Source organism: Passer domesticus, chromosome 9 (genome assembly GCF_036417665.1).
Source record: "Passer domesticus isolate bPasDom1 chromosome 9, bPasDom1.hap1, whole genome shotgun sequence".
NCBI classification, from domain to species: domain Eukaryota; kingdom Metazoa; phylum Chordata; class Aves; order Passeriformes; family Passeridae; genus Passer; species Passer domesticus.
The window spans coordinates 8,032,951-8,056,512 of NC_087482.1; the positions used below are offsets into that span (position 1 = coordinate 8,032,951).

Here is a 23,562-nt window from a genome sequence, read left to right on the forward strand (position 1 = left end):
TGTTGTGTCCCAAAACCCAGATTATATCCAGCTGGGGATGCTTAGCTCCTCCCCCATGGGCAGAGCATCTCACAGTGGGCTGATATCATTCTGCCTCATGCTGTGGGTCCTTGATTAGCCATTAAACAGAAATGGCTCTGGGAGGGAGTTATCTCTGAGTCATGTGGCAAGACATTGATGGGCCCATTAACAGGAGATAAGGAAGAAACAATGCCCCTCCTGGTTTCAGCAGCTCTTCAGGACGGGATTAGAACACATTTTTATATTGTAACCTAGGACATAATCCACCCCCTATTCTATTACCATCTATACCCAAACTAATATCCTCTTACTATATTTATGTGTATATATATATATATATATATATATATATATATATATATATAATATAAAATGAAACTTTACACACAATTGTCGCTTAAAATTAGGTTAGATTTTCTTGTGGTACACAACGGCTTTCCTTGTTCTTCTGCATTACCGAGCCAGTGCAACCAGGTCCTTGAGCAAAAAAATCGCACAGATGGGTTTGGCCCTGCTTGCAGTGGGATTAATCCAAACAGTCTTTCCTAAAATACCTTTCATGTGTATCACAGGAACTTTGTCTCCATCCCCTGTGTGCAGGGGTTCAGACTGGGCAGCACCAGGATTGATAGGTCCTCAGGTGTTGACCATCCAGATGGCTTTTGCTAAGTTCAGTTCCCAGTTCCTGAAGGTTCCTCCACCAAGTGCCTTCAGGATAGTCTGAAGTATTCCTTTGCATGGTTCAACTTTCCCGGCAGCTCGTGCATGATAAGGAATATGATATCTCCTTTCAATACCATCTTCTCTGGCCCAGGGGTTGATAAGCCTTTTCTTGAAATGAATTCCATTGTCTGACCTAATTCTCTCAGGGGTGCCTTGTCTCCACAGGATTTGCTTTTCCAGGCCCAAGATGCTGTTCCAGGCAGTAGCATGAGGCACAGGGTAGGTTTCCAACCACTCTGTGGTAGGTTCTACCATGGTCAGCATGTAGCGCTTGCCTTGGCGGGTTTGGGGAAGCGTGGTGAGGTCAGTTTGCCAGGCTTCCCCATACCTGTACTTCAACCATCGCCCACCGTACCACAGAGGCTTCACCCGCTTGGCCTGTTTGATTGCAGCGCAGCTCTCGCAGTTGTGGATGACCTGTGAGATGTTGTCCATAGCAAGGCCCACCCCTCGGTCACGGGCCCATCGCTATGTTGCATCTCTCCCCTGACGACCAGAGGCACCGTGGGCCCAACGAGAGAGCTAGGAATGATTCTCCCTTGTGCTGCCAGTCTAGATCCACCTGTGATACTTTCACCTTGGCAGCTTGGTCCACCTGTTTGTTGTTGTGATGCTCTTCATTAGCCCGACTCTCGGGTACATGCACATCCACATGTCGAATCTCACGGTCAGCCTCTCTACTCGGGTGGCAATGTCCTGCCAAATCTTGGTGGCCCAGATGGGTTTCCCTCTGCGCTGCCAGTTGGCCTTTTTCCAGCAATGCAGCCATCCCCACAGAGCATTAGCTGCCATCCATGAATCAGTGTAGAGATAGAGCCTCAGCCACTTCTCTCGTTTGGCAATAGCCAAAGCCAGCTGGACAGCTTTAAGCTCTGCAACCTGACTTGATCCAGCTTGTCTCTCAGTAGCTTGTGCAACTTGTCCTGTGGGGTTCCATGCTGCAGCTTTCCATTTCCGGTTAGTGCCTATAATTCAGCAGGAACCATTAGAGAAGAGGGCATATTGTCTGATAGGCTCCGGTAGCTCACTATATGGTGGGGCTTCCTTGGCACGTGCCACTTGCTCCTCTACTTCTTCAGAAGACAATCCAAAAGTCTCCCCTTCAGGCCGGTTTGATAGAATTTCCAGAATGCCAGGGCCATTCGCATTCCAATCTGGGTGCGCTGCGTGATGAGGGCAATCCATTTGCTCCATGTGGTGTCGGTGGCGTGATGTGTGGAAGGAACATTTCCTTTAAACATCCAGCCCAGCACTGGTAGCTGGGGTGCCAGAAGCAGCTGCGTTTTGGTGCCAGTTACTTCTGAGGAAGCTTGAACTCCTTCGTAGGCAGCCAAGATTTCCTTCTCTCTGGGAATGTAGTTTGCTTCAGAGCCTTCATAGCTCCATCTCCAGAGTCCTAGTGGTCAGCCTTGAGTCTCACCAGGCACCTCTGCCAAAGACTCCAGGACAAACCATGGTTCCCAGCTGCAGAGTAGAGCACATTCTTCACCTCTGGTCCCATCCTGACTGGGCCAAGAGCTACCGCATGAGCGATTGCCTGCTTAATCTGGGCAAGGGCTTGTTGCTGTTCAGGACACCAGTGGAAATCGTTCTTCTTGTGGGTAACAAGGTAGAGAGGGCTCACAATCTGCCTGTCCTCGGGAATATGCATTCTCCAAAAGCCTACGGCACCTAGGAAAACTTGTGTTTTCTTCTCCTTGGTAGGTGGAGACAGAGCGGTGATCTTGTTGATTAACAGGATGATAAGGAAGAAACAATGCCCCTCCTGGTTTCAGCAGCTCTTGAGGATGGGAAAAGAATACATGTTTATACTGCAACCCAGGACAAGTGGTCACCCCAGTGTCCAGGTGGCAGCAGCAGCAAAGCCCACCCAGCACCAGCACTGACTGAGCTCCATGCCCAGGAGGAGCTGTGGATGCCCACGGTGTGGGCAGGCAGAAGCCAGGCAGGGGCTGCTGTTGAAATGGAGGTTTTGGGGGGTTCAATTAAGTTAGCAATATATGGACTAAGCATTTAAATTTTAAATTGTAGAATTATGTGTTGAATTTTAACCTTTTACTTAAGAAACCTCTGCCAAGGTACAAAGGGCATAGGAAAATGCAAATTTCTGAAGCTTCTTGCTATGTAGGACAATACCAGTGTCATAAACAGGGCAGGAGATCTTTCTCCTTTTTAATGCCTTTATTAAAAACATTCAGCTCAGGTTGTGGGAAACGACAGGTCGCCCGCACCCCCGCTGCTCCCAGGAGTGGCATGGAGGAGGAGGATGATGCAGCTGTGTCCGCTGGTATGCAGGCAGAGCTGGGGCTTCCATCCTCGAGGGAGTAGTGGGAATTCCACTTTTTTGGTCTAACATTCCAGGTCCTCTTCCTAGCTGACATTCTTTCAGGTTAGGGTGAGGAGTAAAAAGGATCTTAGCAGATACTGGATTAAGTTCCTCACCTTTAGACATTACTTAAGTTTCATAATTCCATGTTGGCTTCTTCTTTTTAAGTTTTTTTTTTTCCTGGAAAATTGCAAAATTTGGTGAAATGCATTCTCATCTTCATACTAGCTCTGATGTCACCTCCCCCTGCTACCTTCATGCTCCTGGGAAGCAGCAGGGGGACAATTATACTTGATTTCTAACCATTAACAGGTAATTGAAGAAAAACTATTAACAAGAGGTGATTGCTACATGAAGCTATCAACAACAAATAGTCAACATTTCAACTCTCAGCAACTGGCCCAACCTGTTTAACTTTGCAGCCTTAAAAAAAATGGATAATTTGTTGGGGAGAACACCCCAGGTGTGGAGACACGAGGCTTGACTCCATTTCAGAAGGCTGATTTATTATATATTCTATTAAAATAGTACATTAAAACTATACTAAAATAACAGAGAGGAAAAAATGACCAGAAGGCTACAAAGAAGAAGAATAGAATAGAATGCATAACAAAAATCTTGTGACTGCTCACAGGCTCAACACAGTTGGCTGTGATTGGTCATCAAGTGAAAACAATCCACATGGACCAATGGAAGATGCACCTGTTGCATTCCACTGCAGCAGATAGTTATTGTTTACATTTCTTTCCTGAGGCCCTCAGCTCCTCAGGAGGGGAAAAATCCTAGAAAAGGATTTTTAATAAAATATCATAGCTACAGATAACTTTTTTACTCATAACACCAGGAGAAGACCAGGGAATGCCAGAAGCCTAGACTAAGGAACTCCTCTGTCTCCAAGCTGATCCAACCAACAGACGTACTCAGATAAGCACCAAGGGACCAGAGTTCACGCACAAAGGAGAAAAGCTCAAAAGTTCAGTCATGAGCAAGACCACAGCCTTCGGCCTCAGAGACCACCAAAGACCCCAGTGTGACCACCACAGGAAACAACGCGTGCCCAGAAGGCCGTGGATCTAATCGCCATGTGAGGGGAGGACAGGCGGGGCCAGGGGTTGAATGTGCATGAAGAGATTGTGTAATGCATTGCATATGGAACATGTTTGTGAACAAAGATGTGGCTCGGACCAGGGCTCGGGGCACAAGTTTTCACGAGAGCCATCTCGCCTGTGCCAGGCCCTGACATGCATACCCACATCATAACTACATCAGGTTGTGGAGTGTCACTATAGGACATGAAATAAAACAACGCAGACACGCATCTCTCCAAGGTAAAAAAGAGGGCAGTTGAATTTCTGACTCCAACATTTACAGATTTCCAAAAGTGACAGTGGATTGGAGGGTGAAAGTGCCACCTCTCCAATGACACTGGGCAAACCAACAGTCCATCAAAGTTCTCTCCTGCAGAAAAGAATGCATAACAATACGTTATTTGCATAAAATACGTGAGAAAGTTTGTTACAAGAATGTAAACATCAGAAGGCTTAGAAGAACTTGTCCTAGGGTGAGGTTATGATGCTTGCATCCCCAGCCGTGTGTTCTGTTAATGCTGGATATTACGTACTGTGCCTTCACGACTGGCCCTGAAGAGCAAGGTTTGTTTTGGTTTGTTATCAGCCTGCTCCCCCACGGCTGGCAGGACAGACAGACGGCGCAGTACATAGTGCAGCTTTTGCTTTTTGCTTTGCTTTCTGTTGCTTGCTTTGCTCTTGCTTCTGCTGTGCTCCCGCTTTGCTTTTGCTTTTTGGCTTCTGCTTCTTAGTCAGTTTAGCTAAGCAGTCCAGATTTTTCCCTGGACTGTTTTTCCTTTCCCTTTTTGGAACCACTCACACCTGCTCCGGACTGGGACCTGGGAAACATTGAGAGTTTGCATCCTGTGGCTGCAGCAGCTATCCCCAGCGCCGGAGGGAGCGACAGCAGAGCCACCACTGCCAGGAAAGACTTTCTGAATTTGTCATCCTTTTCAGATGGGTGAAAGCATTGTCATCTGCTATTGTTCATTTTGTGTGCTGGGGGTGTTTTGCCTGTCAAATAAACAGGTTCTTTCCACTTCTCTCCAAGGAATCCTTCCCGACTTGCTGGGGGGAAGGGGCCATGTGGGGTTGCTTTCTGGGAGGGCCCCCTTTGGAGGTCTTCTCCCAGATTGACCCTAATCCAGGACAGAATATTAAAAACCAGGGTGACAGTGGAGTCTATTTATTCTGCAGATCGCTTCACTGTGACCAGCGGTGGGGCCCCGAGGGGATGGGGCAGCCCATGCTGAGCGTCCCTGGGCTGAGGGACATTTCCTTCTGTGGGATCATCCTTGCCCAGACCTCCTCCAGTGCCATGGCCAGGAAAAGAGGGAAGCCATCAAGAGTATCTCCAGGGACACAGCCTGACCGGCAATGTCAGCAGGCAAAACAAAGCTCCTCCCTAATTAACACACACTGGATAGGACCTAATTGATGGGCCATCACCAATGCAGGGTGCTGCACAGGGTCTGCTGCTCTCAGCCAGGGCCAGATGGAAGGGAAGGGAAGGGAAGGGAAGGGAAGGGAAGGGAAGGGAAGGGAAGGGAAGGGAAGGGAAGGGAAGGGAAGGGAAGGGAAGGGAAGGGAAGGGAAGGGAAGGGAAGGGAAGGGAAGGGAAGGGAAGGGAAGGGAAGGGAAGGGAAGGGAAGGGAAGGGAAGGGAAGGGAAGGGAAGGGAAGGGAAGGGAAGGGAAGGGAAGGGAAGGGAAGGGAAGGGAAGGGAAGGGAAGGGAAGGGAAGGGAAGGGAAGGGAAGGGAAGGGAAGGGCTGTGTAGCCTCAGGGTCCGACAGGGCTGGTGAGCAGACCCAGAGACACAACAACCCAGGTCCAACCAGGCTTGTTTTCCAGGTCAAAACACTCGGCGTAGCTGGCCTGGACTTCCCTGTAGGGCACGTGGGGGCTTTGGAGTCCCCCTAAGGTGCACGAGGGAGTGGGGTCCCTTGTGACACACCCAGGAATATTTTAGGTTTCCTCTGAGGCATGGAGGGCACTGGGGTCCACTTCAAATCATGCAAGGGATTTGGAATCCTGTGTGAGGCATGCAGAGGGTTTGGGATCTCTCCCAAGGTGTGCAGGGTGCTGGGATCTCTCCTGAGGCACATGTCACAGTTCTGAGGTCTCATTTCACATGTACAAAGGGCTGTGGACTCTCGTAAGCGTGCAGGTGCTTTGTGTCCCTCCTGCTGCACGCAGCGGGGCTGGAGTGTCTGCTGAGGCACGCAGGGGACGGGGAGCTCCGGCAGTCCCTCCCGGGCCCGTGCGGCTCGGGGCTGCCGCGGCCCAGGGCCAGCCGCCGTGCCGGGATGGCGGTGGCGAGGCGCCGAGGCGGAGCTGCCCCGCCGGGTCACGCTGCATCGGCACAGCACGGGCAGTGCTGAGCGCCGGGCAGGCGGCACCGCCAGCCCAGGGGCCACAGCCCCGGCCCTGCCTCTTTTGGGGCTGGGCACAGACAGCCCCGCGGGACGGGCACCGCTCAGCGCCCGAGGGGACAGAACAGGTGCCAGAGGAGCCCCAGGAGCCCTGGACAGGGCCCTGGCGTTGCCTGTCCGGCTCCCCCGGGCCTGTGGCCATCCCGGGCAGCAGGGGCTCGCTCTGGGCCATGCTCTCCCCGGCCAGCGGGGCTACGGGCCAGCACCCGGCTCCTGCCACTGCCCTGAGAATGCTGAGGGGATTTCGGGGCAGAAATGAACTTGACAGGGACAAAATTCATAGGAGACTTGTTTTGGCCTTTTACAAGGTTAACTGAGAAACAACTTAAAATCCCCGGCTAAATCGTCTGCTTTAACGCGTGGGGATTCCTTCAAGACCCTTCCTAACTCCCGTGGTGCCGGGCCGGGCCGCGTCCCAGCGAGCACCAACACCCAGCAGCTCGATGGATGCAGCACGGCTGGCACCAGGGAAACGAGTCAGTATCCCTACAGCTGCCCGCTCTGCCTGCACGGCTGTCACACAACAGCAATGTTCCAGAAGGAACAGGCATTTTTACATCCTCAGGACCGTGTGATCTTTGGTCCTGGTGGTGGATCAGAGAGAAAAGCCAAATGTGACAGACTAAACTTGACTGTCGGAGAGGGATGCCTCAGCAGAGGGTCTGGGGACCTGTGGTGCCAGCCAGTGGCCTGGCACTCGGACACAGCAGGAAGACCCCAGACTATCACACTTCACCTGCGAGGGTAGAAAAGCTCAGGTGTTCTTTGTTCAAGGTCCTCCAGAGGCACCAGCTGAAGCTGCCACAGTTCCACCTTGATAAAATTGTTTAAAAAGATCCAGAGGTCTGACACTCTGCTGTGGAGGACATTCCACATGTTATATTTGCCAAATTTTCCAATCAAAAAAACCAAAAAAACAAACCCAAACAAAATTAAATAAAACAGCAATTTTAATTATGTAACTTAATATATATACAATTGAATAAACTCGAAACACTGACTATATAATTTGGTTTAAATTACGAATAATTTGGTCCTGATAATAGCGTATAAGCAAAACTAACCATGCGGGGTATGCATGGGGTACGGAGTGCAGGGCTTTTGGACCCCCATCACCTCACGGACTAGCTTGTGAAGACAAAATTCCCCTTTTTATGCTGTATGTCATTACCATCTCCTCCCATTTTCGATTCGTCACACTTGTATCACCGCCCTCATCATCACCTTTACCACGCATGCTCCACACTTCTTTAAGTAAGTTGTACCACTCTTTGGGGATCTTCTTTGAGGAAGGCCTCTCCTCTTCCTCCATGTTCTGTAGTTCATCTTTTGGATTAAACATGCGCACCAAGCTGGTACTGTATAAACCAATATTGAGTTCTAACATTAAAGCAGTGAATCTCATATGATCAACATTTGCCTGGTGTCCAACCAAATTCTCCTCTCTTCCAACTAAATTCAGTCATTGTTATCTCTTGCTTCTTCCTGTTCTGAACAGCTGCAGGAGAACGGTGGGGAGAGGGATAACCCCTCCTCTCCCTTTCTTGCTTGGCATTACACCTTTAACTGTTTTATTATTTCCAAATATTAATTACTGTATCAGTATTGATTACTCTTTCAATTTTGTCAGCATGAATCATACCTATTTACCACACACAGTTCTCATCTTTTGGGCATTTAGGAGCTTTTCATTTTGCTTTGCACCCAAGAAAAATATAGCCCCAAATGTGCACAAATAACTCCTTTAGCATGTCCTCCTTTTCAGCTGGCTTTTCCATTGTTCTCTGCTATCTTGTCCTCATCTTTCCACAATTCCTGTGTCTATTCAAGTCCAGCCTGGCACAGTGCACACATTTGCTTTAGTTCTGTAGTGATTTATGGCCAGCCATCCTGCCAACCACACCCATTTCAATGTTGCAACAACCTAATTCTGGGCTGCAGTATGTGAATCACACTCTGCTGTGTGAGATGGCAGAGCACCAGAGCAGGCACTGAAGAAGGGGCATTCGGTACATTAGTGAAGTGAGTGCTGGAACCTGGGCTAGCTCTTACAACTCCGGCACTACGGCAGGAGTCGGGAACTGCCTCGCTATGGGCATTTACCAGAGGCAGAGCCTTTAGTGCCACTTGCTCTCCAGTGCCAGACACAAGCCACGACAGGGACGAAGCACAGGAGAAAGGAGGAGGCTCCCTGTCTTCAGGTTCTGCAAGGAACACCTTAGTCCAGGTGAAGAGAACAGGATGAGAAGCCCCTAGCTGTACTGCCCAAGGGGTTTTGTACACATACAAGTCATGGGGTGGATGCAAACAATGAACCAATAGGGAATCCTCAGGAGAGGAGTGAGGGGATTACATCAAGTGTCTGGGGCCAATTGGGGTAGGAGGGTGGAGAGGATGGGTCACAAGGGCCAGTGGGGCTCCCAGGAGTAGGGGAATGCCAAAGGGGAGTTGCAGTCAGGGATTGGCCCAAAGGTTGGGGAACCAAGGGGCTGGGTTGCCTTGACAGGCAGGGAAAGAGCTGGAACAAGGGTTTGGGAAGGACACGAGGGACAGTTTGGAGGGAGGGTAAAACCCACAGGTAAACCAACTCAGGAAAAAAATGGGGGCACAACAGAGCCCTTAAACAACACTTAAAATGAAATCAATAAAATAAATTTGAACTGCAACAATCAAGAGCATCTTGAGGGAAGCAGCCTGACCAGCAATGTCAGCAGGCAAAAGAAAGGTTTTGCTGAGCAATGGCCCTTTGATGAAGCAAAACATTTACAATCAGGGCAGTCCATTCATGCAGACGGGCACACACTCTGGGGGTACAGCTGAGGCCATGAGGTCACAGCAGGGCTCTGGGGTCACAGCAGGCTGAGCTCTCAGCAGGCCCTGAGGTCACAGAGGTGCCAGAGGTGCCAGAGCCCCGTGGTTGCATAGCAGCACAAGGAGCCAGCAGTCAGTCCCTGAGCACAACTGTTGCGGCAGCAGCGGCGGTGGCAGCAGTGGTGCTGACATTGGGACAGCGGTGTCGGGACAGCGGTGGCAGCAAGAGTTGCGGGACTGGCGGAGGACAAGGCACCATGGCCCTTGCTCTGCGCCTCCTACTCCTGCTGCTCCTGGCCGTGGCCCTGCCTGCCAGGGCTGCCCAGGCTGCTCCGCTGCAAGCTCGGCGAGCAGGTGAGCCGGCAGCCTGGCTGCCCTTTCCCGGGACAGCGCTCCCGGCTCCCTGGGAAGCGCTGGGGATGGTTTTGCCCCGGGCTTTAGGGAGGGTTTCCTCTGTGGGAGGGAGAGAGACCCCACGGGCCCTGGGCTACTCCAGCCACCCCTCCAGAGATGTTGCAAAGGGCCTGCAAAGAGGTTGGAGAGTGACCAGGAGCCAGCCCAGAGCTCCCCAGGCCCCTGTGCAGCTTTGGCCATCTCCATTCACATCTGGCTCCCACAGCCTTACCCAACACCACTGCATTGCCCAGTTCCCTGTGGCAGAAGGGGATCCTAGCACACCATGGAAATGGTTCTGATCTCTGCTCCCTTCTAGACTGGAATAGTGACATGGGTTTTCAGGAAGTCCTGATGAAGGATGGTTTGAAGTTCTTTGAGGATGCTGGAGGCAAGTTTTCATTCTGTCTTTCCTGAGTGAATAATCAGGATTAATGCAACAAAAGCTCACTTACAAACCATTTCCCTTAACATAATCTTAAGGTTGAAAGAATCTGGAAACCTTGCCCTGCTCCCTTCTGGAGCCCTGAGGGCTCCCACAGGATCACTGTCATTGGGAGGAAGGAGCATTTAGCTTTCAATCTTCCTCCCGTGTGCAATGCCAGTGTGTCCTTCCATGTGCTCTGTGCAGCCACAGAGAAGAGCAGAGAGGGAAGGGGCCGGGCCGGGCCTAGGGCTGTGCCCCGGGGCTGAGCCTTGTGGGCAGCCTGAGGATCTCCTGCAGTGCCACAGGAGCTCTTCTGTCCTGCCTTTCTTTGCAGCTGAACCTGCCGGTGAAGGCCCCACATCCAGGACTGAGGCTCTGGGAGATGCTGAGGGTAGGTCAAGGCCTTTCCCCTGGGAGAGCTGCCAGCTCAGAGCCCAAAGCTGGGCCAGGGAGGCAGCGCTGCAGGTGCCAGCACAGAACCATGCACGTGTGTGCCCTCGCCCTGCACGATCCCATCACCGCTGCTGCGGCTCAGTGGTGCCCGTGCAGATCAGCAGAGATGGCAGAAGCTTCTGTGGCTGTTGAGTTACAGGTGTGTCTACAGGGAGGAGATTCATACGTACATTGGTGGTTATTGCCAACAAGACCAGTCTGCATGGCAGGGGTGAGTAGTGTGTCCCTGCTGACCTCACAAGTTGAGCACTGGTTTTGTGGGATGCATTCCTGGGAAATGGAAATATTTTTCTCTAAGTGCCTCCGAAGAGGAAGATGCAAGACACAACAGAGAAGATATCCCTGGAACCATCCAAACAGATGAGGCAAGTGCTGAAGAAAATGCTGCAGGGAGGACAAGGTGGGTGCATTTGCCTCATGCTTCCCCTGGGACTCAGCAGCCGGGGGCTTTGGCTACACATCTGAACGCATGGTTCCCGGCACAGCAGGATGGGATCCATGGCTCATTCCCAATGAGGAATGTTTCCATCTGATCCAGATGTCTCTTTTGCATTCTCCAGAAATCAAAGGAGAGCCTGCGGAGAAAGAAGCATTTCCTGGAGGAAGCAGTGGTTCCGTGCCAGCATCTGTTGAAGGAGGGGAGGCCATGCCAGGCACAGGCCCAGGAGGTAATTGCTGTGCCTCTGGGCCTGAGCCCTGCTGAGGCTTGAGCTGCCCTCTCTGCTGCTTGGCAGTGCGGGCACAGCCTGGACTAGAGCGGCACAGCCCAGGGGAATTATCCCGAGCAGGCTCAGGGCACTGAGCAGTCCTGCTGGGGTCCCTCCATGGGAGACATGTCCTGAAACCTGACAGCGACTGCACGGGGTGCCCACGGTGGGGAAAGGACAGAGGGGGAGAGCAAGGCTCCAGTGTGTCCTGAGAGGGCCTGGCTGTTTGGCCTTGGGATCTGGGAGCTGTCCCAGCAGAAGGAGGACAGGAGGGACAGAGGGAGGGATGGATAACTGTGTCACTGCCTGCTGCAGTTTTCGCCAGGGTTTTAGAGAGGATTTCCTCTGTGTCTGAGGGAGAGAACCCCGGGACCCTGCGCTGCTCCAGCCACCCCTCCCAGGGATGTTGCTGAGGGCAGGGGAAGAGTGTGGAGAGTGACCAGGAGCCAGCCCAGAGCTCCCCAGGCCCCTGTGCACCTTTGGCCATGTCTATTCACATCTGGCTCCCACGGCCTTAGCCGACCCCATGGCAGTGCCCAGTTCCCTGTGGCAGAAGGGGATCCCAGCACACCCTGGAAAGTGTTCTCATCTGTGCTCCGTTCTAGATGAGGTTGCTGGGAAGGCTTCTCCATCAGCTTGGATGAATAAAGTTTTGAAGCCCTTGGAGCCTCCTGCAGGTATGTTCTCAGTTTGTCACCAAGGAAGAATTGTAGACAAGCGGGCAGGAACCAGGTGACAGAAGCTTCTGTGGCTGTTGTGTTACAGATGTGTCTACAGGGAGGACTTCTCCAGCTCCTACCTTGGATTTTGCACTCAAGCCCAGCTCCCATCTCAGGGGTGAGTAGTGTGTCCCTGCTGAACCCACAGGCTGAGCCTTGCTTTTGTAGGATCCATTCCTGGGAAATGGAAATATTTTTCTCTAAGTTACTCCAACAGGGAAAATCCAAGATACAACAGATAAGATGTCCCTGCAACCATCCAAACAGATGAGGCAAGAGCTGAAGGAACCCCTGCAGACAAGAGAAGGTGGGTGCATTTCCCTCATGCTTCCCCTGGGACTCAGCAGCCGGGGGCTTTGGCTGCACATCTGGACACGCCATGCCCGGCACAGCGGGAAGGGATCCATGGCAGCCTCGCTGCCCCGCTGCTGCTTTCACGCCCTGCAGGGCTGTTTCCCAGCCTGGCCTGGCTGCAGCTTCTGCCCAGCCTCTGCCGAAGGCACTTGGCATCAGCTGACAGGCCATGCCCAAACTGTAACACACCCTGAGATCCCCCACTATATCCAGCCCTGCAGCTTAGGAAAAGGGTGGCTGTTTGGAGGTGGAAGTGCTCACATCATGCCACTGTAACCTGGCCATTTTCCTGCTCCATAAATTTCACAAATATTACCTCTGATGCCACTGCCCAAGTGGGGAACAGCTCCATCTGATGCAGCTGTCTCCCTTCCTTTGTCAAGAGATAGACATAGAGCTTCAGTGGAAGGTGGCAATTCCTGAAGGAAGCACTCCATCTTCAATGCGAGCCCCTGCTGCAGGAAGGAAGGCGATGCCAGACACGGGCACAGGCACAGCAGGTAATTGCTGTGCCGGGCTCAGCCCTGGCCGGGGCTGTGTGGCAGCAGCTCTTCCCCCAGGGCCTGCCCTTGCCCAGCCCGGCAGCAGCCAAAGCTGGAGGCGCCTCGGCTTCCAGGCCTCTGGAGCTGGTTCAGAGCCCCGGGGAAACGGGACTGGTGCAGCAACGTCCCTGGCGCTGCAGCTGCTGCAGAGCTGGCCCTGAGTGCCCAGAGGCCCAAGGCACAGGAGCAGCCCCGAGCGGGAGCCCTGCCGCCAGCCCAGGGCCAGAGCCAGCCCTGGCACACAATGGAAACAGTTCTCATCTTGGTTTGCTTCCAGACTGGGATGCTGGGAAGGATTCTCCATTAGCCTGGCGCTCTGAAGTTGTGAAGCCCTCTGGGCATTCTGCAGGTGTGTTCTCACTGTCCCACCAAGGTGTAATGTTTGACTGACTGGTAAGAACCAGGTGACAGAAGCTTCTGTGGCTGTTGTTTTACAGCCGTGTCTGCAGGGACAACTCCACCAACTCCTACCTTGGATGCTGCACATAAGCCCAGCTCCCATGGCAGGGGTGAGTAGTGTGTCCCTGCTGAACCCAAAGGCTGAGCCCTGCTTTTGTGGGGTCCATTGCTGGGAAATGGAACTACTTTCTCTTAAGGTCCTCCACCAGAAGAGATCAAAGACATGGCAGAAAAGAAATTCCAGGACCCATTAGAAATCATGTGGCAAATGCTGAAGGAACGTCTGCAGAGAAGACAAGGTGGGTGCATTTCCCTCATGCTTCCCCTGGGTCTCAGCAGCCGGGGGCGTTGGCTGCACATCTGGACACGCCGTGCCCGGCACAGCAGGAAGGCATCCATGGCAGCCTCGATGCCCCGCTGCTGCTTTCACGCCCTGCAGGGCTGTTTCCCAGCCTGGCCTGGCTGCAGCTTCTGCCCAGCCTCTGCAGGAAGGCATTTGGCATCAGCTGACTGGCAGCCCCAGTTGCACCACAGTCCATGCCCTCCCTCAGATCCCCTGCAATTTCCTGGTGTCCAGGCAGATCAGATGTTGGGGCTGTTTGGGGAAGAAAGCAGCCTTGGGTTGTCCCAAAATCCTGGGTGTTTTCTGATCCTTATCCATTCCTTTCATAAGTGATGCCTCACCTTCCCCATTCCCAGTCAGGAATGTTTCCATCTTATCCATCTGTCTCTTTTCCATTTTCCAGAAATGAACGGAGAGCCTGTGCAGAAAGAAGCATTTCCCGGAGGAAGCAGTGGTTGCATGCCAGCCTCAGCTCCAGGAAGGGAGGCCATGCCAGGCACAGGCACAGGAGGTAATTGCTGTGCCTCTGGGCCTGAGCCCTGCTGAGGCTTCAGCTGCCCTCTCTGCTGCTTGGCAGTGCGGGCACAGCCTGGACTAGAGCGGCACAGCCCAGGGGAATTATCCCAAGCAGGCTCAGGGCACTGAGCAGTCCTGCTGGGGTCCCTCCATGGGAGACATGTCCTGAAACCTGGCAGTGACTGCACGGGGTGCCCATGGTGGGGAAAGGACAGAGGAGGAGAGGAAGGCTCCAGTGTGTCCTGAGAGGGCCTGGCTGATTGCCCTTGGGATCTGGGGGGTTTCCCCACAGAAGGAGGGCAGGAGGGACAGAAGGAGGTAGGGAGGCATAACTGTGGCACTGCCTGCTGCAGTTTGCCTCAGGGATTTAGGGAGGATTTCCTCTGTGTCTGAGGGAGAGAGCCCCAGGGCCTTGTGCTGCTCCAGCCACCCCTTCCTGGGATGTTGCTGAGGGCAGGGAAAGAGTGTGGAGAGTGACCAGGAGCCAGCCCAGAGCTCCCCAGGCCCCTGTGCAGCTTTGGCCATGTCTATTCACATCTGGCTCCCACGGCCATAGCCGACCCCCTGGCAGTGCCCAGTTCCCTGTGGCAGAAGGGGATCCCAGCACACCCTGGAAAGTGTTCTCATCTGTGCTCCGTTCTAGATGAGGCTGGGAAGGCTTCTCCATCAGCTTGGATGAAGAAAGTTTTGAAGCCCTTGGAGCCTCCTGCAGGTATGTTCTCGGTGTGTCACCAAGGAAGAATTGTAGACAAGCGGGCAGGAAGCAGGTGACAGAAACTTCTCTGGCTGTTGTGTTACAGATGTGTCTACAGGGAGGACTTCTCCAGCTTCTCCAGCTCCTACCTTGGATGCTATACGCAAGCCCAGCTCCCATCACAGTGGTGAGTAGTGTGTCCCTGCTGACCTCAAAGGCTGAGCCTTGCTTTTGTAGGATCCATTCCTGGGAAATGGAAATATTTTTCTCTAAGGTACTCCAACAGGGAAAGTCCAAGATACAACAGATACGATGTCCCTGGAACCATCCAAACAGATGAGGCAAGAGCTGAAGGAACCCCTGCAGACAAGAGAAGGTGGGTGCATTTCTCTCATGCTTCCCCTGGGACTCAGCAGCCGGGGGCTTTGGCTGCACATCTGGACACGCCGTGCCCGGCACAGCAGGAAGGGATCCATGGCAGCCTCGCTGCCCCGCTGCTGCTTTCACGCCCTGCAGGGCTGTTTCCCAGCCTGGCCTGGCTGCAGCTTCTGCCCAGCCTCTGCAGGAAGGCATTTGGCATCAGCTGACAGGCCATGCCCAAACTGTAACACACCCTGAGATCCCCCACAATATCCAGTCCTGCAGATTAGGAAAAGGGTGTCTGTTTGGAGGTGGAAGTGCTCACATCATGCCACTGTAATCTGGCCATTTTCCTGCTCCATAAATTTCACAAATATTACCTCTGATGCCACCACCCAAGTGGGAAACAGCTCCATCTGATGCAGCTGTCTCCCTTCCTTTGTCAAGAGATGGACATAGTGCTTCAGTGGAAGGTGGCATTTCTTAAAGGAAGCACTCCATCTTCGGTGCCAGCCCCTGCTGCCGGAAAGAAGGCAAAGCCAGACACGGGCACAGGCACAGCAGGTAACTGCTGTGCAGGGCTCAGCCCTGGCCGGGGCTGTGTGGCAGCAGCTCTTCCCCCAGGGCCTGCACTTGCCCGGCCCGGCAGCAGCCAAAGCTGGAGGCGCCTCGGCTTCCAGGCCTCTGGAGCTGGTTCAGAGCCCCGGGGAAACGGGACTGGTGCAGCAACGTCCCTTGCGCTGCAGCTGCTGCGGAGCTGGCCCTGAGTGCCCAGAGGCCCAAGGCACAGGAGCAGCCCCGAGCGGGAGCCCTGCCGCCAGCCCAGGGCCAGAGCCAGCCCTAGCACACAATGGAAACAGTTCTCATCTTGGTTTGCTTCCAGACTGGGAGGCTGGGAAGGATTCCCCATTAGCCTGGCGCTCTGAAGTTGTGAAGCCCTCTGAGCATTCTGCAGGTATGTTCTCACTGTCCCACCAAGGCGTAATGTTTGACTGACTGGTAAGAACCAGGTGACAGAAGCTTCTGTGGCTGTTGTGTTACAGGCGTGTCTGCAGGGACGACCTCACCAACTCCTACCTTGGATGCTGCACAAAAGGCCAGCTCCCATGGCAGGGGTGAGTAGTGTGTCCCTGCTGACCCCTCAGGCTGAGCTCTGCTTTTGTGGGGTCCATTGCTGGGAAATGGAACTACTTCCTCTTAAGGTCCTCGGACAGGAGAGACCAAAGACATGGCAGGCAAGAAATTCCAGGACCCATTAAAAATCATGTGGCAAATGCTGAAGGAATGTCTGCAGAGAAGGCAAGGTGGGTGCATTTCCCTCATCCTTCCCCTGGGACTCAGCAGCCAGGGGCTTTGGCTGCACATCTGGACACGCCGTGCCCGGCACAGCAGGAAGGGATCCATGGCAGCCTCGCTGCCCCGCTGCTGCTTTCACGCCCTGCAGGGCTGTTTCCCAGCCTGGCCTGGCTGCAGCTTCTGCCCAGCCTCTGCCGGAAGGCATTTGGCATCAGCTGACTGGCAGCCCCAGTTTCACCACAGTCCATGCCCTCCCTCAGATCCCCAGCAATTTCCTGGTGTCCAGGCAGATCAGATGTTGGGGCTGTTTGGGGAAGGAAGCAGCCTTGGGTTGTCCCAAAATCCTGGGTGTTTTCTGATCCTTATCCATTCCTTTCATAAGTGATGCCTCACCTTCCCCATTCCCAGTCAGGAATGTTTTCATCTGATCCAGCTGTCTCTTTTCCATTTTCCAGAAATGAACGGAGAGCCTGTGCAGAAGGAAGCATTTCCCGGAGGAAGCAGTGGTTCCGTGCCAGCCTCTGCTACAGGAAGGGAGGCCATGCCAGGCACAGGCACAGGAGGTAATTGCTGTGCCTCTGGGCCTGAGCCCTGCTGAGGCTTGAGCTGCCCTCTCTGCTGTTTGGCAGTGCGGGCACAGCCTGGACTAGAGCGGCACAGCCCAGGGGAATTATCCCGAGCAGGCTCAGGGCACTCGGGTACTGAGCAGTCCTGCTGGGGTCCCTCCATGGGAGACATGTCCTGAAACCTGGCAGTGACTGCACGGGGTGCCCACGGTGGGGAAAGGACAGAGGGGGAGAGCAAGGCTCCAGTGTGTCCTGAGAGGGCCTGGCTGTTTGCCCTTGGGATGTGGGAGCTGTCCCAGCAGAAGGAGGGCAGGAGGGAGTGTAGCAAGGAGGCATAGCTGTGGCACTGCCTGCTGCAGTCTTCCCCAAGGATTTAGTGTGGATTTTCTGTGAGTTTGAGGGAGAGAGCCCCAGGGCCCTGGGCTACTCCAGCCACCCCTCCCAGGGATGTTGCTGAGGGCAGGGAAAGAGTGTGGAGAGTGATCAGGAGCCAGCTCAGAGCTCCCCAAGCCCCTGTGCACCTTTGGCCATGTCCATTCCCATCTGGCTCCCATAGCCTTACCCGACCCCCTTGCAGTGCCCTTTTCCCTGTAGCATTAGGGGATCCCAGCATGCCACAGATATGGTTCTGATCTCTGCTCCCTTTTAGACTGGAATCGTGACATGGGTTTTCAGGAAGTCCTGATGAAGGATGGTTTGAAGTTCCTGGAGGATGCTGGGGGCAAGTTTCCATTCGGCCTTTCCTGAGTGAATAATCAGGATCAATGCAACCAAAGCTCATTTATAAACCATTTCCCTTAACATTATGTAAGGGCTGAAGGATTCTGAGAATCTTTCCCTGCTCCCTTCTGGAGGCCTGAGGGCTCCCACAGGATCGCTGTCAGTGGGAGGAAGGAGCATTGATCTTTCAGTCCTCCTCCCGTGTGCTGTGCCAGTGTGTCCTTCCGTGTGCTCTGTGCAGCCACAGAGAAGAGCAGAGAGGGAAGGGGCTGGGCCCAGGGCTGTGCCCCGGGGCTGAGCCTTGTGGGCAGCCTGAGGATCTCCTGCAGTGCCACAGGAGCTCTTCTGTCCTGCCTTTCCTTGCAGCTGAACCTGCCGGTGAAGGCCCCACATCCAGGACTGAGGCTCTGGGAGATGCTGAGGGTAGGTCAAGGCCTTTCCCCTGGGAGAGCTGCCAGCTCAGAGCCCAAAGCTGGGCCAGGGAGGCAGCGCTGCAGGTGCCAGCACAGAACCATGCACGTGTGTACCCTCGCCCTGCACGAACCCCTCACCGCTCCTGCGGCTCAGTGGTGCCCGTGCAGATCAGCAGAGATGGCAGAAGCTTCTGTGGCTGTTGAGTTACAGGTGTGTCTGCGGGGAGGACTTCTCAAGCTCCAGGGCTGGATGCTTGGCCTCAACCCAGCTCCCATGGCAGGGGTGAGTAGTGTGTCCCTGCTGACCCCACAGGCTGAGTCCTGCTTTTGTGGGATCCATTCCTGGGAAATGGAACTACTTTCTCTTAAGGTCCTCCAAAAGGAAAGACCCAAGTTTTTGCCGCCAAAAAGTCTCATGACTCAGATGAATTCCTGAGACAAACACAGAAGGAAGCACCCGGAGGACAAGGTGGGTGCGTTTCCCTCATGCTTCCCCTGGGACTCAGCAGCCGGGGGCTTTGGCTGCACATCTGGACACGCCGTGCCCGGCACAGCAGGAAGGGATCCATGGCAGCCTCGCTGCCCCGCTGCTGCTTTCACGGCCTGCAGGGCTGTTTCCCAACCTGGCCTGGCTGCAATTCCTCCCCAGCCTCTGCAGGATGGAATTTGGCATTAGCTGATAGGGTGCCCCAACTGTACTGTGGGCCTGAGATCCCCTGCCATTTCCCAGTCTCTGAGAAGATCAGGAGGTGCAGCTGTTTGCACAAGGGAGTGCACTGGCCCAGCCCCAATTACCTGGGCTTTTTCCTGATCTTTACCTGTGACTTAGACAAGCATTGCCTCCTGAAGGTGCCACCTCCCCAGTGGGGAATATTTCCATTTGATCCAGTTGTCCCTTTTTTCCTTTTTCAAGTGATGGACCAAAAGGCTGTTCAGGAGGAGGAACACTCAGGGAGAAGCAGTGGCTCATTGGCAGCCCCTGCTGCAGGAAGGAAGGCGATGCCAGACATGGGCACAGGCACAGCAGGTAATTGCTGTGCCGGGCTCAGGCCTGGCCGGGGCTGTGTGGCAGCAGCTCTTCTCCCAGGGCCTGCCCTTGCCCAGCCCGGCAGCAGCCAAAGCTGGAGGCGCCTCGGCTTCCAGGCCTCTGGAGCTGGTTCAGAGCCCCGGGGAAAAGGGACGGGTGCAACAACGTCCCTGGCGCTGCAGCTGCTGCGGAGCTGGCCCTGAGTGCCCAGAGGCCCAAGGCACAGGAGCAGCCCCGAGCGGGAGCCCTGCCGCCAGCCCAGGGCCAGAGCCAGCCCTGGCTCCCGACTGGGCAGGGGCTGCGCTGGCTCCTGACAGGGCCTGAGCCTGTCCCCTGGGGCTGGGGGAGCTGTCACGGGGCAGGGAGGGCCAGGGGTGGCAGTGGCTGCTCAGGGATGCCTTTGGCCCGTGTCCCTGGCAGCAGCCACTGCCCAAGCAGCTGCGCTGCCCCCGGGCTCTCCTCCCGGCCTGCTGGGCTTTGTTGGCTGGCACAGCCTGTGCCAAGGGCCGGCAAGGTGCCTGCAGGCCCCAGCTCTGGGGGAAACAGAGAACGTCCTGCCTGTATCCACCGTGCTGCCAGCTCAGCAGTGCAGCACAGCACGGGCTCACGCTCCCCATCGCTCCCACAGATGCAGCCGGCACCACAAGACCTGTTCCCGATGCCCAGGATGGCCTCGGAAGGGGCTTCTGTCAGGGAACCGACTGCTGGCTAGCGTTTCTGGCAGGCATGCTTTATTTGGAGCTTGTCTTCCTATTCTGCTGCTTTGGAATCTGGTATTCCTGGAACAGAAAACAGTGAGTGTTTTATTGCCCGCCCCCTCCAACAGCTTCTTTTCAAAGTCCAGCATGGACAGGGAACATTCCCATTGAGGCTGCAGTGGAGTTGTGGCCAGCCCATGATTGTCCAAATAACTCTGCTGAGGGTTGTGCTGCTGCCCAGTGCTTCCATTGGCCTCTCAATTGCTGGGCCTTGTCCTGGGGGCCCCGCTGGGGCTGCAGCCAGTGCTGGCTCCCACTGAGGCTGCCTGGCCAAGAGCAGCCCCAGGGGCACGGGGCAGAGGCAGAGGGAGGTGGGGAGGAGAAAGAGCAGGGCCGAGGTTGCCCTTGAAAGGCAGAGGCGCTCTGGGGCCCGCTCCTGGCCAGGGACCCTGCCCAGAGCCGTGCCCTGCTGGCCGGGGCCTTGAGGGGCAGCTGTCCAGCTGGGCCCAGCTGTGCCAGCAGCTCCAGCCGTGCTGGGGAGCCTTGCCAGCTCTGGGCCCTGCTGTGCACGAGGGTCCCTGTGTGCCACTGCCAGCTGGGGCCTCAGCCACCTCCTCTCTGCACAGGAGCACCTCGGGACAGGAGTTGGAAGACGGTGGCTGCACCTCACACCCAGACAGCGTGAGCAGCTCCTCCAGCAGCAGGAACGGCCTGGACAGCCCTCTCAAGTCTTCTGTGAAGAGGACCCCAGAACAACCGTCTACGAGGGAACCTCCTTCTACCCCGTAAATCCCACTGCCACCTGCTCTCCCCATGGGCCTCCTCAAGCTGCCTTCATCCCTTTTTTTATCTTTGTCTGTCCCATCCCAGCCAACTCGAGTACCTCTAGGGACCCCAGGACCAGCCCAGCACCCTCCAGCCCTTCCTGAGACCAACACATCTCTCCCTCTGCCCCTGAGCCCCCTGGCCTTGCCCTCTAGGAATCACTGAAGATGACACCCCACCCCACCCCACCCCACCCCCCCCGCTTGCAGGGTAGGCAATAGCCCATTCTTCTGTTTAAATAAAGAGCAGGATCTTTGTTCTGGTTGGAAAGCAAAACCAGTGAGCGACTCCAAGTCAGAAATACAATTTATTAGAAAAAGGGAAAAAAATCAAAACACATGCAATGATACAAAAGAAAAACCACTGACAGGCTCAGAATACAGCCTGCTGACACCCTGCTAGTTAGCGTGGTGGTAGCAGTCCAGATGAAATGGACTTGTGGAAGTGGTGATCCTGTAGAAACCATCTGGTAGCTCTCATCCTCTGGAAAAGCAGTGGGTAAGGGCGGCGGTTCCTCTGGGAATCCAGTGGAAAGACTGCTTGTTGTGTCCCAAAACCCAGATTATATCCAGCTGGGGATGCTTAGCTCCTCCCCCAAGGGCAGAGCATCTCACAGTGGGCTGATATCATTCTGCCTCATGCTGTGGGTCCTTGATTAGCCACTAAACAGAAATGGCTCTGGGAGGGAGTTATCTCTGACTCATGTGGCAAGACATTGATGGGCCCATTAACAGGAGATAAGGAAGAAACAATGCCCCTCCTGGTTTCAGCAGCTCTTGAGGATGGCATTAGAATACATCTTTACACTGCAACCTAGGACAAGCGGTCACCCCAGTGTCCAGGTGGCAGCAGCAAAGCCCACCCAGCACCAGCACTGACTGAGCTCCATGCCCAGGAGGAGCCGTGGATGCCCACGGTGTGGGCAGGCAGAAGCCAGGCCGGGGCTGCTGTTGAAATGGAGGTTTTTGGGCGGGTTCAATTAAGTTAGCAATATATGGACTAAGCATTTAAATATTAAATTGTAGAATTATGTGTTGAATTGTAACCTTTTACTTAAGAAACCTCTGCCATGGTACAAAGGGCATAGGAAAATGCAAATTTCTGAAGCTTCTTGCTATGAAGGACAATACCAGTGTCATAAACAGGGCAGGAGATCTTTCTCCTTTTTAATGCCTTTATTAAAAAAATTCAGCTCGGGTTGTGGGAAACGACAGGTCACCCGCACCCCCGCTGCTCCCAGGAGTGGCACGGAGGAAGAGGATGATGCAGCTGTGCCCGCTGGTATGCAGGCAGAGCTGGGGCTTCCGTCCTCGAGGGAGTAGTGGGAATTCTGCTTCTTTGGTCTAACATTCCAGATCCTCTTTCTAGCTGACATCCTTTCAGGTTAGGGTGAAAAGTGAAAAGGATTTTAGCAGATACTAAGGATTAAGTTCCTCACCTTTAGACATTACTTAGGTTTCATAATTCCATGTTGGCTTGTTGTTTTTAGGAGTTTTTTTCCTGGAAAATTGCAAACTTTGGTGAAATGCATTCTCATCTGCATACTAGCTCTGATGTCACCCCCCCACCCTGCTACCTGCAGGCTCTGGGGAAGCAGCAGGGGGACAATTGCGCTTGATTTCTAACCATTAACAGGTAATTGAAGAAAAACTATTAACAAGAGGTGATTGGTACATGAAGCTATCAACAACAAATAGTCAACATTTCAACTCACAACAACTGGCCCAACCTGTTTAACTTTGCAGCCTTAAAAAAAAATGGATAATTTGTTGGGGAGAACACCCCAGGTGTGGAGACACGAGGCTTGACTCCATTTCAGAAGGCTGATTTATTATATATTCTATTAAAATACTATGTTAAAACTATACTAAAAGAACCGAGAGGAAAAAATGACCAGAAGGCTACAAAGAAGAAGAACAGAATGGAATGCATAACAAAAATCTTGTGACTGCTCACAGGCTCAACACAGTTGGCTGTGATTGGTCATCAAGTGAAAACAATCCACATGGACCAATGGAAGATGCACCTGTTGCATTCCACAGCAGCAGATAGTTATTGTTTGCATTTCTTTCCTGGGGCCCTCAGCTCCTCAGGAGGGGAAAAGTCCTAGAAAAGGATTTTTAATAAAATATCGTAGCTACAGGTAACTTTTTTACTCATAAGACCAGGAGAAGACCACGGAATTCAGGAAACCTAAACTAAGGAGCTCCTCTGTCTCCAAGCTGATGGACAGAAGTGGTATGTATTCCTTTCCTTTTTTTAGGGTTGGCTACTGATAAGTCGCACAAGAGACGCCTTTGTGTGCAGTTTTGCACAAGCAGTTTGCAAGCAATCGTCTGCCGGGGAGAGGCCGGTGGTGGGGGGTCCCCAGCTGACAGAGCAGCTGGCGGAGCGTTGGTTTGAACTGTGATTGTGTATGGTTATCACGTCTGGACGGGCGTGCTTGTGTGTGTGAGTGAACGGTGAAACACGCTGCGGGGAGTGAGGTCTTGGTTTAGTTTCTCTGGTAACTGTGGTTTTTCAAAGAACATTTCAAGGGCGCCGGGTCGCCATGAGCGTGGCGCAGGTCGCCGCAGCGGGCAGAGGCGGCGCAAAGCCAGGGCAGCGGCGGCCAGCCGGCAGCGCCTGGGAGAGCAAGCAGCGCATGCCCAGCGCAGGCAGCCCCTGGCCGGCAGCACATGTGTGGTGCAGGGCGGCTCCAACGAGCGGGGCCAGCGCGGTGCAGGGCCA

General features: G+C 54.0%; 2 long non-coding RNA genes across 2 annotated transcripts; both read left to right on the plus strand.

Annotated features, from left to right (window-relative positions):
• Positions 1-16,452: 16,452 nt before the first annotated feature.
• On the plus strand, positions 16,453-17,868 carry LOC135307564 (uncharacterized). The gene is made up of 3 exons (XR_010368297.1): positions 16,453-16,591; positions 17,039-17,146; positions 17,799-17,868. It is a non-coding gene; the product is annotated as an uncharacterized LOC135307564 (long non-coding RNA).
• A 637-nt stretch (positions 17,869-18,505) lies between these two features.
• LOC135307715 (uncharacterized) lies at positions 18,506-19,280 on the plus strand. The gene is made up of 3 exons (XR_010368389.1): positions 18,506-18,565; positions 18,653-18,751; positions 19,196-19,280. It is a non-coding gene; the product is annotated as an uncharacterized LOC135307715 (long non-coding RNA).
• Positions 19,281-23,562: the final 4,282 nt, after the last annotated feature.